This window comes from Oncorhynchus tshawytscha, unplaced genomic scaffold (assembly GCF_018296145.1).
Source record: "Oncorhynchus tshawytscha isolate Ot180627B unplaced genomic scaffold, Otsh_v2.0 Un_scaffold_1528_pilon_pilon, whole genome shotgun sequence".
Lineage (NCBI taxonomy): Eukaryota > Metazoa > Chordata > Actinopteri > Salmoniformes > Salmonidae > Oncorhynchus > Oncorhynchus tshawytscha.
Window position 1 is genome coordinate 1475795 of NW_024609832.1, and position 15556 is coordinate 1491350.

The window sequence follows — 15556 nt, forward strand, 5'->3', positions numbered from 1 at the left end:
CCATTTTGCCACAACTTTGGAAGTATGCTTGGGGTCATTGTCCATTTGGAAGACCCATTTCCTGACTGACGTCTTGAGATGTTGCTTCAATATTTCCACATAATTTTCCTCCCTCATGATGCCATCTATTTTGTAAATTGCGCCAGTCCCTCCTGCAGCAAAGCACCCCCAAACATGATGCTGCCACCCCCGTGCTTCACGGTTGGGATGGTGTTCTTCGTCTTGCAAGCATCTCCCTTTTTCCTCCAAACATGATGGTCATTATGGCTAAACAGTAATTTTTGTTTCATTAGACCAGAGGACATTTCTCCAAAAAGTACAATCTTTGTCCCCATGTGCAGTTGCAAACTGTAGTCTGGTATTTTTATGGCAGTTTTTGAGCAGTGGCTTCTTCCTTGCTGAGCAGCCTTTCAGGTTATGTCGATGTAGAACTCGTTTTACTGTGGCTATTGATACTTTTGTACCTGTTCCCTCCAGCATCTTCTCAAGGTCCTTTGCTGTTGTTCTGGGATTGATTTGTACTTTTCGCACCAAAGTACGTTCATCTCAGGAGACAGAACGCGTGTCCTTCCTGAGCGGTATGATGGCTGTGTGGTCCCATGATACTTGTGTACTATTGTTTGTACAGATGAACGTGGTTTGGAAATTGCTCCCAAGGATGAACCAGACTTGTGGTGGTTTACATTTTTTTTCAGAGGTCTTGGCTGATTTCCCCATGATGTCAAGCAGAGGCACTGAGTTTGAAGGTAGGCCTTGAAATACATCTACAGGTACACCTCCAATTGACTCAAATTATGTAAATTAGCCTATCAGAAGCTTCAAAGGCCATGACATAATTTGTTGGAATTTTCTAAGTTGTTCAAAGGCACAGTCAACTTAGTGTATGTAAACCTCTGACCCACTGGAATTGTGATAGAATCTGTCTGTAAACAATTATTGGAAAAATGACTTGTGTCATGCACAAAGTAGATGTAAACATTTCACTGTTAGTCTACACTGGTTGTTTACAAAGTATGTGACAAATACAATTTGATTTTTAGTTGTAGCCCGTGAAAAGTGTCTGGAATGAATCAGTGATCTGTGACATGTTTTAGCAAAACTCTCCCAAAAGCAATATTGCCATAAACAATATTCTTTAACTTTTAGTGCGACCTGACCAAATTCACAGAAATATGAGTTGTAGATCTGTCACTCGTTGAAAGCAAGTCCAAGAAGCAGTAATATGTTCTGAGTGCTATTTCTATGCTTAAGTTTACTTTTAGCGTCTTGTTTTTGTACACCATCTGAAAATACAATATTTTTGGTTATGGAAAAGATTTCACACGGCGGTTTAGATGGTATAATGATTCTTTACACTATACTTGCTTGTTTTGTCACAAACTGAAATTAGACAAACTATTAGAATTTTAGCAACCAGGAAATGGTGGAGTGATTTCTGCATAGTGCATTTTAAAACTTGCTCTACTACTTCCAGAAAGCCCAAATGAAATCACAAAAAAGAATTTCACCATGATTCCTCTGATAGACTTGGGCCTATGTCAAATGGGCCTCGTTGGTCTTCTTGACTTGAGCCACTTCAGTCTCGGTTGGCTGTATGGTGTGGTACTACCTGTACCAAGGGGTCATGGTGGGGGGAAGAGGGGCCGAGCCAACTGCGTCATGGGAGTTGGAATAGTCCTCCCCTGAGAAGTCCACATGAGGAACCTGGAAGGGTAGCAGCCCTGGAAATATGGACAATATTTATGTACTGTAGGGAACTGCAGTTTCTCTTTTGGTGGCATTGGTGAACTGCTGCACTGGTCACAAAAAAATGTAATTCTTCATTACTGTACTGCTGTAGCATTCTGCTCCTTAGTCAGAGGCTGAACTTACCATGGTCTCTTGCAGTGCCAATTGCCTGATTGAGTTAATTTTTCTGTTTCTGACTCCTGGATAAAAATGTAGAATAACAATATAAATGTGCCACTTTGGTTACCTCAAACCTCACAAAAAGTGTTGGTCTTGAACCAGATGTTACTTTATGCAGAAAGGTTTATCACTAAAACACCTATTGACAGCCTCTCAGATTCTTGGCTGTGTCAACTGTGTAAATTCATCAAATCAAAGACAACTTATTTTGATGAAAGCAGCAAGCATTTAGATAATACTTGCTGAATTCAGCATGGTTGCTTCAGATTAATTCATAGAATTGTATTCACATTACATAAATAGAAACCATCTTAACTGTCCGCGTGGGGTCATACACAACGCCTGTATATGGGCTTATAAAATGTTGCAGCAGCTTCACATTCTGCAGAAAGGCAATGGTCCATTGCTTACCAAACATAACATTGAATAGCTTGTTAAATCAACCTAATGAAATCAAAGGTAATACCATCTAATTTTACATCTCTCATAATGATTGTGTATGTATATATGCCATGAGTAAATGTGAGAGACCAAACCTGATAGTGGATGATGGTGTCTCAACAAATTGGACAAGGGTTCCCACATATCGTGTCTCCTCTGAAGAAAACAAAACAGATAGTGATGAGGGTTTTTTCTTTCTTTTCCCACCTTTATTTAACCAGGTAGGCCAATTGAGAACAAGTTCTCATTTACAACTGCGACCTGGCCAAGACAAAGCAAAGCAGTGCAACACAAACACAGAGTTACACATGGGATAAACAAACAAACAGTTGATAACAATAGAAAAATATACATAGTGTGTGCAAATGTAAGATTAAGGAGGTAGGGCAATAAATAGGTTATAGTGGAGAAATAATTACAATTTAGCATTAACACTGGAGTGATAGATGTGCAGGTGATGTGCAAGTAGAGATACTGGGGTGCAAAAGAGCAAAAATAAATAACAATATGGGGATGAGGTAGTTGGGTGGGCTGTGTACAGGTCCAGTGATCGGTAAGCTGCTCTGACAGCTGATGCTTAAAGTTAGTGAGGGACATATAAGACTCCAGCTTCAGTGATTTTTGCAATTCGTTCCAGTCATTGGCAGCAGAGAACTGCTGGCAGCCAAAGGAGGAGATGCCTTTGGAGGTGACCAGTGAAATATACCTGCTGGAGGGCTTGCTACGGGTGGGTGTTGCTATGGTGACCAGTGAGCTGAGATAAGGCGGGGGCTTTACCTAGCAAAGACTATAGATGACCTAGAGCCAGTGGGTTTGGCGAATATGAAGCTAGGGCCAGCCAACGAGAACATACAGGTCACAGTGGTGGGTAGTATATGGGGCTTTGGGGGCAAAACGGATGGCACTGTGATAGCAAATTAGATTGTTGCCTTGTTCAGGGGCAGAACGACAGATTTTCACCTTGTCAGCTCGGGAGACCCAGTCTTGCAACCTTTCAGTTAACTAGTCCAACGCTATAACCACCTGCCTCATTGCACTCCACGAGGAGCCTGCCTGTTACGCGAATGCAGTAGAAGCCAAGGTAAGTTGTTAGCTAGCATTAAAAAATCAATCAATCATAATCACTAGTTATAACTACACATGGTTGATGATATTACTAGTTTATCTAGCGTGTCCTGTGTTGCATATAATCGATGCAACGCTGGTGGATGATTTAACAAAAGCGCATTTGCGAAAAAATCACAATCGTTGGACGACTGTACCTAACCATAAACACCAATGCCTTTCTTAAAATCAATACACAGAAGTATATATTTTTAAACCTGCATATTTAAAAGAAATCCAGGTTAGCAGGCAATATTAACCAGGTGAAATTGTGTAATTTCTCTTGCGTTCATTGCACGCAGAGTCAGGGTATATGCAACAGTTTGGGCAGCCTGGCTCATTGCGAACTAATTTGCCAGAATTCTACGTAATTATGACATTACATTGAAGGTTGTGCAATGTAACAAAAATATTTAGACTTAGGGATGCCACCCATTAGATAAAATAAAATATTGTTTTCGAAATTATAGTTTCCGGATTCGACCATATTAATGACCAAAGGCTCGTATTTCTGTGTTATTATGTTATAATTAAGTCTATGATTTGATAGAGCAGTCTGCCTGAGCGATGGTAGGCAGCAGCAGGCTCGTAAGCATTCATTCAAACAGCACTTTCGTGTGTTTTGCCAGCAGCTCTTCGCAAGCACAGCGCTGTTTATGACTTCAAGCCAATCAGCCTAATGGCTGGTGTAACTGATGTGAAATGGCTACCTAGTTAGCTGGGTGTGCGCTAATAGCGTTTCAAACATCACTCGCTCTGAGACATGGAGTAGTTATTCCCCTTATCCTGCAAGGTACGCGGCATTTGTGGAGCGTGTGGCTGTTGTCGATGTGTTCCTGGTTCGAGCCCAAGTAGGGGAAGGAGAGGGACGGAAGCTATACTGTTACACTGGCAATATTATAGTGCCTATAAGAACATCCAATAGTCAAAGGTATATGAAATACAAATGGTATAGAGAGAAATAGTCCTATAAATACTATATTAACTACAACCTAAAACCTCTTACCTTGGAATATTGAAGTCTCATGTTAAAAGGAACCACCAACTTTCATATGTTCTGAGCTAGGAACTCAAACGTTAGCTTTTTTTTACATGGCACATATTGCACTTTTACTTCTCCAACACTTTGTTTTTGCATTATTTAAACCAAATTGAACATGTTTCATTATTTATTTGAGGCTAAATTGATTTATTGATGTATTATATTATGTTTTTTTTAAACGGCCGATTTAATCGGTATCGGCTTTTTTGGTCCTCCAATAATCTGTATCGGCGTTGAAAAATCATAATCGGTCGACCTCTAGGTAGGATAGTCAATTTTACGAGGGTATGTTTAGCAGCATGAGTGAAGGAGGCTTTGTTGCGAAATAGGAAGCCGATTCAAGATTTAATTTTGGATTGGATATGCTTAATGTCTGGAAGGAGAGTTTACCGTCTAACCAGACACCTAGGTATTTGTAGTTGTCCACATATTCTAAGTCAGAACCATCCAAAGTAGTGATGCTAGTCGGGCGGGAGGGTGTGGGCAGCGATTGGTTGAAAAGCATGCATTTAGTTTTACTAGCATTTAAGAGCAGTTGGAGACCACGGAAGGAGTGTTGTATGGCATTGAAGCTCGTCTGGAGGTTTGTTAACACAGTGTCCAAAGAAGGGCCAGAAGTATACCGAATGGCGTCGTCGCGTAGAGGTGGATCAGAGAATCACCAGCAGCAAGAGCGACATCATTGATGTATACAGAGAAGAGAGTCGGCCCGAGAATTGAACCCTGTGGCACCCCCATAGAGACTGCCAGAGGTTCAGACAACAGGCCCTCCGATTTGACACACTGAACTCTATCAAGTAGTTGGTGAACCAGGCGAGGCAGTCATTTGAGAAACCAAAGCTGTGGTGATTGACAGAGTCGAAAGCCTTGGCCAGGTCGATGAAGACTGCTGCACAGTACTGTCTTTTATTGATGGTGGTTATGATATCGTTTAGGACCTTGAGCGTGGCTGAGGTGCATCCATGACCAGCTCTGAAACCAGATTGCATAGCAGAGAAGGTACGGTGAGATTCGAAATGGTCGGTGATCTGTTTGTTAACTTGGCTTTCAAAGACTTAGAAAGGCAGGGCAGGATGGATAAAGGTCTATAACAGTTTGGGTCTAGAGTGTCTCCCCTTTCAAGAGGGGGATGACCGCAGCAGCTTTCCAATCTTTAGGGATCTCAGATGATACGAAAGAGAGGTTGAACAGGCTAGTAATAGGGGTTGCAACAATGGCGGTGGATAATTTAGAAAGAGAGGGTCAAGATTGTCTAGCCGTGCTGATTTGTTGGGGGTCCAGATTTTGCAGTTCTTTCAGAAGATCTGGATTTTGGGTGAAGGAGAAGCGGGGGGGCAGCCAGGTGGAAAGCATGGCCAGCCGTGCTTATTGAAATTCTCGATTATCGTGGATTAATCGGAGGTGACAGTCTTTCCTAGCCTCAGTGCAGTGGGCAGCTGGGAAGAGGTACTCTTATTCTCCATGGACTTTACAGTGTCCCAAAATGTTTTAGATTTTGTGCTACAGGATGCAAATTTCTGTTTGAAAAAGCTAGCCTTTGCTTTCCTAACTGACTGTGTATATTGCTTCTTAACTTCCCTGAAAAGTTGCATATCGCGGGGGCTATTCGATGCTAATGCAGTACGCCACAGAATGTTTTTATGCTGGTCGAGGGCAGTCAGGTCTGGAGTGAACCAAGGGCTATACCTGTTTTTAGTTCTACATTTTTTGAACGGGGCATGATTATTTAAGATGGTGAAGGAAGCACTTTTAAAGAATAACCAGGCATCCTCTACTGACGGGATGAGGTCAATATCCTTCCAGGATACCCAGGCCAGGTCGATTAGAAAGGCCTGCTCGCTGAAGTGTTTTACGGAGCGTTTGACAGTGAAGAGGGGTGGTCATTTGACCGCGGAACCATTACGAACGCAGGCAATGAGGCAGTGATCGCTGAGATCCTGGTTGAAGACAGCAGAGGTGTATTTAGAGGGCAGGTTGGTCAGGCTGATATCTATGAGGGTGCCCATGTTTACAGATTTGGGGTTGTACCTGGTAGGTTCCTTGATCATTTGTGTGAGATTGAGGGCATCAAGCTTAGATTTTAGGACGGCCGGAGTGTTAAGCATATCCCAGTTTAGGTCACCTAACAGTACGAACTCATGTGACTGTCTGGTGGAGAATATAATAATAATAATATGGAGTTACATAGCCTAACACAGAGCAGACAGCATCATGTTAGACATCCTCTGAATATCTGTGCACTCTCCAAAAAAGCCTAGACAATAGCTTGGAGAGCTGCCACAAGTCTCCAGGTCTCAGGCAAGGTTACAGAACTACCACTGTTACACCTACAATGCAGGTATTGCGTGTCTTCTGAGGGGGAATCCCTCCTTTCTGGTTCCTCCTGTAGTTAGACCACACTGGACTGATTCCATAGTGCTCTATGTACTCTAGAGATAGGAGAGGTAGACAGACAAAGTCAATGATCACATATGGATGGATTAACAGTAATTAATTACACTCCACTGAGCATGCTTTCTAGTGCAGGAACATGGAGTAGGCTTAGTCTGGGTCCGAGGAACCATCCCTTAGAAAACAGCAGAGTACATAGAAAATACATACAATCTCTAATCTCCATACCTTCGCTCTCCAGGTAGCCCCATGGTCTGTCCTTGTAACAGTTAAAGTCTCCACTGCCACAGCAGCATCACTGGAGATTTCAGGTTAGGCTGCAGTGCACAGAGAGAGGCTGGACTTCAAACTTGGAAACACAGCCTGGGTCCAACGCCTGACAGGTAACCTCTTTGGAAGCTAGAAACCAAACAAATAGAGTGACTGTCAGTCCAGTCATCAAGTGCAAAACTTGCAAATACAGTGTACTGTTCAGTACACAAGACAACGACGCTGATACATTTGCATAGACTATGGTTCTATGTGAAACATATTACGGGGGTTGCATTGGATGATGTACAGTGAAGATGCAATATGCATACGCAGTACACAAAGTCAGGTACTGGTATGTAGTTCACTATGTTGCTAGCTAAAGCTGTAACTTCACTGTGTTCATTAACCGACCGTAACGTTAGCTCGGTCACTGTTTCGTGATCTGATAATCTGTAACGTATGTGTGCAGCGGAAGTCCTAGCTTTCGCTTATCTGACGCACTATAGAAAATAATTGTCAAATACCTTATTCTGCCGAAAAGTAAGTAAAAGTAAAGGATAGACACGGCATAAAATCCTTCAAATGCCTGGTATGGACGCTGCCATTTTGCCTTTCACAACTGAGGGTTGAAAGGTTACAGGTGAAAGAACAAGTAGCACATTATGTATTGTTGTGCATGGCCAAAGACTCTCCTTTTGGACTTCAATTAATTTATTTTATGAATTTTAGTTATTTATTAATTGTATTATTTTAAATTAAACGCAAGGTTTTGATTGTGTCCGCTGGTGTGGCAGGCTACCCGATTTGCATCGCAGCCATTTTGTAGAAATATTATAATCATAATTATTCCCAAATGTGATATTATAACTCAATGCAAGCACCATATTTTGTGAGTTAGCACTGATACTCATTCAACTTTGTTTAGATAAGCAACAATAGACTTGGGATGTGAGGTAAATTGAAAAGAGAATGTACAAAACGTGCAGCGTAATCTTTCTGTCCTAATGGACAATGAAGGCACAGATAGAACACTAATTAATTAATGAAGGTGTTCTACAACAGCGCGTCACCAATAACTCAATGTTGTTACCATGAAAAACCCAGAAAATGCATGCTGGGAGACGCGTATGACGTCAAAAACGTCACAGGGTATAAATACCAAGGCCCTCCCCTTCCAGTTCATTCCTGGATTTGGTCTGAGGTGAGTAACGTCGAAAGAAATTACTGCTAGTTTTTTGAACAAAAACAACTGCGCAATTATTTAATTTAACCATAATCAGAAAGCTATATTAAGATGCAGGCGTGTATGAACACACGAAGAAAACAAGTGAATATCTTAAATGTGTTGTTCACTCTGTGTGCTCTTTTTTTCAGGTATTTTGTCTGAAGAGTGGCCGTCGAGGAATTTGAATACCTAATAAAAACGTTTTCTTCAATTAATTGACATTTCATTACTAGTTTTGCCTCCAGTTTGTTCGTCGGAATAGCTTTATTTTAGCTGCCACAACCCCGCCCAAACATTGTCAGTAGAATGGCCTGTACTGAAGAACTCAGTGACTTTCAACGTGGCACCGTCATAGGATGCCACCTTTCCAACAAGTCAGTAAGTCAAATTTCTGCTCAGCTAGAACTGCCCAGGTCAACTGTGAGTGCTGTTATAGTGGAGTGGAAACGTCTGGGAGCAACAACTGCTGAGCCTCGAAGTGGTAAGCCACACAAGCTCACAGAACGGGACCGGCAAGTGCTGTAGCGTGAAGATATTGTCTGTCCTCTGTTGCAACACACTACAGAGTTCCAAACTGCATCTGAAAGCAACGTCAGCACGAATGTTTGTTGGGAGCTTAATGAAATGGGTTTCCATGGCCAAACAGCCGCACACAGGCCTAAGATCACCATGCACAATGCCAAGCGTCTGCTGGAGTGGTGTAAGCCAGATAGACGGGGACTTTGAGGACTACAAACAGGTTCTGGAAACACTGGGGGAGACCCTGGTCCACTAGGTCAAAGAGTGTCCTACCTACTGCAGAACCGGGGCTCTATTGGCACTATTCCCTGTACTGCACCATTTTTCACCAGAGCATTATGGGCCCTGGTCAAATGTACTGCACTATGTAGGGAATAGGGTACCATTTTGAACAGACCCAGGAGGAAATAGAAATGTAATGCAAAATAACCTACCACTGAAGCTGGCTGTCATTAGCTCAGGGCATCTCGATAGTCTAACGTGGCTTTGTTTCCTTGTCTCACCTGATCGTTCACCACTTATTTAAATAAGCATCATGGCTTAAGTCTCTCCCAAATCAGTTTATTTGAAAAAAGGTGTGGTGAGGAAGCCACGTTAAGAGTATTGAGAATACACCCCTGGTGTACTGCAGTATCCTCTCAGCCTATGAGATGCATACATTTTCTTGAGTCCAATTTGCCACCTTGCCCCCCTCCACACAACTGTATATCTGAAAAGATAGGGTGTGATTTGGAATTCAGAATTTGACTGGACAAGTGGGCATGTCTCACCCAGGTGACAATGGGACAGAAATAGCAACATGCTGAAGTATTTCTATTATAGAGGAAATGGCAATACATTACCAGTGGATCCACACATGTAGAAACCAAGCTCTTATTACCTGGGAATAAACATGTTGACACCTGTATGATTAAGTATTTACTACAGACAAAGGCAATTAAATAAATGGATTTTACAATGTCTTTATTGTACAACTTGTCTCTGAATACAACTGAGCAGATTAGACAGATTTATCTCATCAATGGTCCATATGGTAAGTAGCATGTACTGTACATGAGCTGATAATTCACTTATCAGTCATCCTGTTGCCTAGTCACTTTACCTCTCCCAATATATATAAATAAATACACACATCTCCGAGTGGCACAGTGGTCTAAGGCACTGCATCTCAGTGCTAGAGGTGTCACTACAGACCCTGGTTCGATTCCAAGCTGTATTACAACTAGCCGTGATTGGGAGTCCCATGGGGCAACGCACAATTGGTCCAGCGTTGTTAGGGGGTTTTCCGGGGTAGGCTGTCATTGTAAATAAACATTTGTTCTTAACTGACTTGTCTAATTAAGGGTTAAATAAAAAATATCTTCAATTACCTTGTACCTCTGCATATTGACTCGGTACTGGTATAGCAAAGTTATTGTTACAGTTATTCCTTGTTATTTTTCTGCATTGTTGGGAAGCCCGTAAGTAAGCATGTCACTGTTAGTCTACCTATTGTCTGTGAAGCAGGTGAGGAAAATTAATTGGATTTTAAGTTGTAGCCTGTGAGAAGAGGCTGGAATGAATCAGTGATGCTTTATCAAAATTGCAACTGCTACCCCCCCACACTCCCAAAAGCAATAAAAAAAAATATGTTGCCATGAAAACAAACAAATAAAACACAATATTCTTGTTTTAAATCTGCAATATGTGATTTTGGGTTACCTGACCAAATTCACATAGAAGTGTTATAGATCTGTTGTCTCATTGAAAGCAAGTCCAAGAAGTGGTAGTTCTGTTCTGTGTGCGATATTTCTGTGCTTAAGATTCATTTTTGTATCTTTTACTTTAATTTTTCTACACCAGCTTCAAACACAATATTTTTGGTTAAGGAAAATATATTTCACAGCAGTTGTTTAATCACAAACTGAAATTAGACAAACTATTAGAATTTTAGCAACCAGGAAATGGCAGTGCTTTTATGCATAGGGCTCTACTACTTCCAGAATGCCGAAATAAAAAAAATATTTCACCATGATTCCTCTGATATGCCCTAGTCTATGTCAAATAGGTCTTGTGGGTCTTCTAGACTTTAGCCACTTCAGTCTCGTCTGGCTGCATGGTATTATACCACCTATACTAAGGGGTCATGGAGGGGTCGAGCCAACTGCGTCATGGGAGTTGGAATAGTCCCCCCCTGAGAAGTCCACAGCGATCGGCTGAAGAGCATGCATTTAGTTTTACTTGCATTTAAGAGCAGTTGGAGGCCACGGAAGGAGTGTTGTATGGCATTGAAGCTTGTTTGGAGGTTTGTTAACACAGTGTCCAAAGAAGGACCAGATGTATACAGAATGGTGTCGTCTGCGTAGAGGTGGATCAGAGAATCACCAGAAGCAAGAGCAACATCATTGATATATACAGAGAAAAGAGTCGGCCCGAGAATTGAACCCTGTGGCACCCCCATAGAGACTGCAAGAGGTCCGGACAACAGGCCCTCCGATTTGACACACTGAACTCTATCTGTGAACCAGGCGAGGCAGTCATTTGAGAAACCAAGGCTGTTGAGTCTGCCAATAAGAATGCGGTGATTGTGGTGAGTCGAAAGCCTTGGCCAGGTCAATGAAGATGGCTGCACAGTATTGTCTTTTATCGATGGCGGTTATGATATCGTTTAGGACCTTGAGTGTGGCTGAGGTGCACCCATGACCAGCTCGGAAACCAGATTGCATAGCGGAGAAGGTACGGTGGGATTGGAAATGGTCGGGGATCTGTTAACTTGGCTTTCAAAGACTTTAGAAAGGCAGGGTAGGATAGATATGTTTGTACTGCTCCAGCGTCACAGAGGCTGAACTTAACCTGGTCTCTAGCAACGACTATCGCCTGATTGAGTTACTTTTTCTGTTTCTGACACTCCTGGATAAAAATGTAGAATAACAATATAAATGTGCCACTTTGGTTACCTCAAACCTCACAAAAAGTGTTGGTCTTGAACCAGATGTTACTTTATGCAGAAAGGTTTTCATCACTAAAACACCTATTGGCAGCCTCTCAGATTCTTGGCTGTGTCAACTGTGTAAATTAATTTAATCAAAGACAACTTATTTCGATGAAACCAGCAAGCATTTTTCTTTTATATATATTTTTTTATCTTTATTTAACTAGGCAAGTCAGTAAAGAACAAATTCTTATTTTCAATGACGGCCTAGGAACAGTGGGTTAACTGACTTGTTCAGAGGCAGAACGACAGATTTTCACCTTGTCAGCTCGGGGATTCGATCTTGCAAACTTTCGGTTACAAGTCCAACGCAAAATGTAGATAACAATGGCTGAAATCATCACGGTTGATTCAGATTCATTCATAGAATTGTTTTCACATTACATAAATTGAACACAAACATTGCCTTCGGAAAGCATTCAGACCCCTTGACATTTTCCAAATTTTGTTCGGTTACAGCCTTATTCTAAAATGGACTAAATTATTATTTTTTCTTCATCAATCTACACACAATCAACACCCAATAACAACAAAGCAAAAACATGTTTGGGGACATTTTTGCAAATTTATTTAAAAAAATATCACATTTACTTAACTATTCAGACCCTTTACTCTGTACTTTGTTCAAGCACCTTTGACTGCGATTACAGCCTAGAGTCTTCATGGGTACGGTGCTACAAGATTGGCACACCTGTATTTGGGGAGTCTTTCCCATTCTTCTCTGCAGATCCTCTCAAGCTCTGTCAGGTTGGATGGGCGCGTCGCTGCACAGCTATTTTCAGGTCTCTCCAGAGATGTTCGATCAGGTTTAAGTCTGGGCTCTGACTGGGCCACTCAAGGACATTCAGAGACTTCAGAGCCACTCCTGCGTTGTCTTGGCTGTGTGCTTAGGGTCGTAGTCCTGTTGGAAGGTGAAACTTCACCCCAGTCTGAGGTCCTGAGCGCTCTGGAGCAGGTTTTCATTAAGGATCTCTCTGTACTTTGCGCCGTTCATCTTTGCCTCGATCCTGAATAGTCTCCTTGTCCCTGCTGCCGAAAAACATACCCACAACATGATGCTGCCACCACCATGCTTCACCGTAGGGATGGTGCCAGGTTTCCTCCAGACGTGATGCTTGGCATTCAGGCCAAAGAGTTCAATCTTGGTTTCATCAGACCAGATAATCTTGTTTTTCATGGTCTGAGAGTCATTAGGTGCCTTTTGGCAAACTCCAAGTGGGCAGTCATGTGCATTTTACTGAGGAGTGGCTCCTGTCTGTCCACTCTACTATTAATCCCTGATTGGTGTAGTGCTGCAGAGATGGTTGTCCTTCTGGAAAGTTCTATCTCCACAGAGGAACTCTGTCAGAGTGACCATCGGGCTTAGTCACCTCCCTGACCAAGGCCCTTCTCCTCCGATTGCTCAGTTTGGCCGGCTTGGCTCATGGCTTGGTTTTTGCTCTGTAAACTGTGGGACCTCATAGACAGGTGGGTGCCTTTCCAAATCATGTCCAATCAATTGAAATGATCACAGGTGAACTCCAATCAAGTTGTTGAAACATCTCAAGGATGATCAATGGTAACAGGATGCACCTCTGCTCAATTTCAAGTCGCATAGCAAAGGGTCTGAATACTTATGTAATTAAGGTATCTGTTATTTATTTTTAATACATTTGCAGATTTTTTATTTTTTTTTACTGTTTTTGCTTTGTCATTATGGGGTATTTATTGTGTGTAGATTGCTGAGGATTTTTTAAATAGTTTTTAATCCATTTAGAATATGGCTGTAACATAAAAATGTGGAACAAGTCAGCGGGTATGAATACTTTCTGTAGATACTGTATCTTACCTGTCCGTGTGGGGTCATACACAACGCCTGTATATGGACTGATAAACTGTTGCAGCAGCTTCACATTTTGCAGAAAGACAATGGTCCATTGCTTACCAAACATAACATTGAATAGCTTGTTAAAATCAACCTCACAAAATCAAAGGAAATGCCATCTAATTTTCCATCTCTCATAATGATTGTGTGTGTGTGTGTGTGTGTGTGTGTGTGTATATATATTCCATAAGTCAATGTGAGAGACCAAACCTGATAGTGGATGATGACGTTGGGGTCTCAGCAAATTGGATGGGGGTTCTCAAATATCTTGTCTCATCTCTGATCAAAACAAAACAGAAATAGTGATTAGAGGTTGCAGTCACGTCTGTCTGAGAATATAATAACAATAATAATAATAATATGGCGTTACATAGCCTAATACAAAGCAGACCGCATCATGGTAGACATCCTCTGGTCATCTGTGCACTCCCCAAAGCCTAAACAATAGCTCAGAGAGTATCCAGGTTTCAGGCAAGATTACAGAACCATCTCTGTTACACTTACAATGTAGGTTGTGTGTGTCTTCTGAAGGGTTGATCCCTCCTTTGTGGTTCCTCCTGTAGTCAGACCACACTGGACTTGTCCATAGCGCTCTATGTACTCTAGCGATAGGAGAGGTAGTCAATGGTCACAGATATGGATGGATTAACAGTATTTAAATTACACTCCATTGAGCATGCTTTTTAGTGCAGGAACCAGGAGTAGGCTTAATCTGGTTCCGAGGAACCATCCCTTAGAAAATACAGCAGAGTGCACAGAGTAGAAATTCAAACTCTAATCTCCATACCTTTGCTCTGTCGGTGGCAAGAGCCTCCACTGTATCACTGGGGGTATCAGGCTGCAGTGCACAGACAGGCTGGACTGCACACCTGGAAACACAGCGACTGTCAGTTATTATTATTTTTTTACCTAACCTTAATTTAACTCTGCCAGTCAAGTGTGAAATTTGCAAATACAGTGTACTGTACACAAGACAATGATGCTGATACATTTTCATAGACTATGATTCTATGTGAAACATATTACTGGGGTTGCATTGGATGATGTACAGTGAAGATAAAATATGCACAATGTATAAAGTAAGGTACTGGTATGTATTTAGGTATGTTGCTAGCTAGCTAACTCTAACTTCGCTAGCTGTAGCTTGCTAGTGTTTAACAGCCGACGGTAACCCGTTACTTTAGCTCGGTCACTGTTTCGTGATGTGTGTGCAGCAGACGTCCAAGCTTTTGCTTATCTGATGTACTATAGACAATAATTGTCAAATACCAGATTCTGCAGATTATTCTGTGAAGTAAAGCGGACACACGGCATAAAATCCTTACAATACTTGGTATGGACGCTGCCATTTTGCCTTTCACAACTAAGGGTTGAAAGGTTACAGGTGAAAGGGCAAGTAGCACATTTATTTGTGTGCATGGTCAAAGACTTTCCATTTGGACTCCAATTAATTTATCTTATGAATTTTAGTTCATTATTCATTTAATCATTTTAAATTAAACGGCAAGGTGTTGATAGTGTCCGAGGGTGTGGCAGGCAGCATGCTCGAGTGCATCGCAGCCATTTTGTAAAAATATTACAATCGAATTTATACCCAAATGTGATATTATAACTCAATACAAGCACCATATTTTGTGAGTTAGCACTGGTACTCATTACAATTTGTTTAGATAAGCAACAATAGACGTGGGATGTGAGGTAAATTGAAAAGAGAATGTACAAAACGTGCAGCGCCATCTTTCTATCCTTGAAGGCACATACAGAAAACACTGATGAAAGTCGTTCTACAACAGCTCGTCACCAAAACTCCATTTTGTTACCATGAAAAACCCATAAAGT

General features: G+C 41.6%; 2 long non-coding RNA genes and 1 pseudogene across 3 annotated transcripts; 1 reads left to right on the forward strand and 2 right to left on the reverse strand.

The window, feature by feature from the left end:
- Positions 1-714: 714 nt before the first annotated feature.
- On the reverse strand, positions 715-7957 carry LOC112229306 (annotated as a pseudogene).
- A 346-nt stretch (positions 7958-8303) lies between these two features.
- Positions 8304-9844, forward strand: LOC112229592. Its single transcript, XR_002950197.2, has 2 exons — positions 8304-8339; positions 8513-9844. It is a non-coding gene; the product is annotated as an uncharacterized LOC112229592 (long non-coding RNA).
- A 3740-nt stretch (positions 9845-13584) lies between these two features.
- LOC112229591 lies at positions 13585-15081 on the reverse strand. Of its 2 annotated transcripts, XR_006083104.1 has the most exons (5): positions 14987-15081; positions 14505-14586; positions 14222-14319; positions 13928-13996; positions 13585-13772 (listed from the first exon to the last, which is right to left on the reverse strand). It is a non-coding gene; the product is annotated as an uncharacterized LOC112229591 (long non-coding RNA). The 2 variants fall into 2 exon arrangements; XR_002950196.2 differs by having other exon boundaries at positions 13585-13996.
- Between the last annotated feature and the right edge of the window lie 475 nt (positions 15082-15556).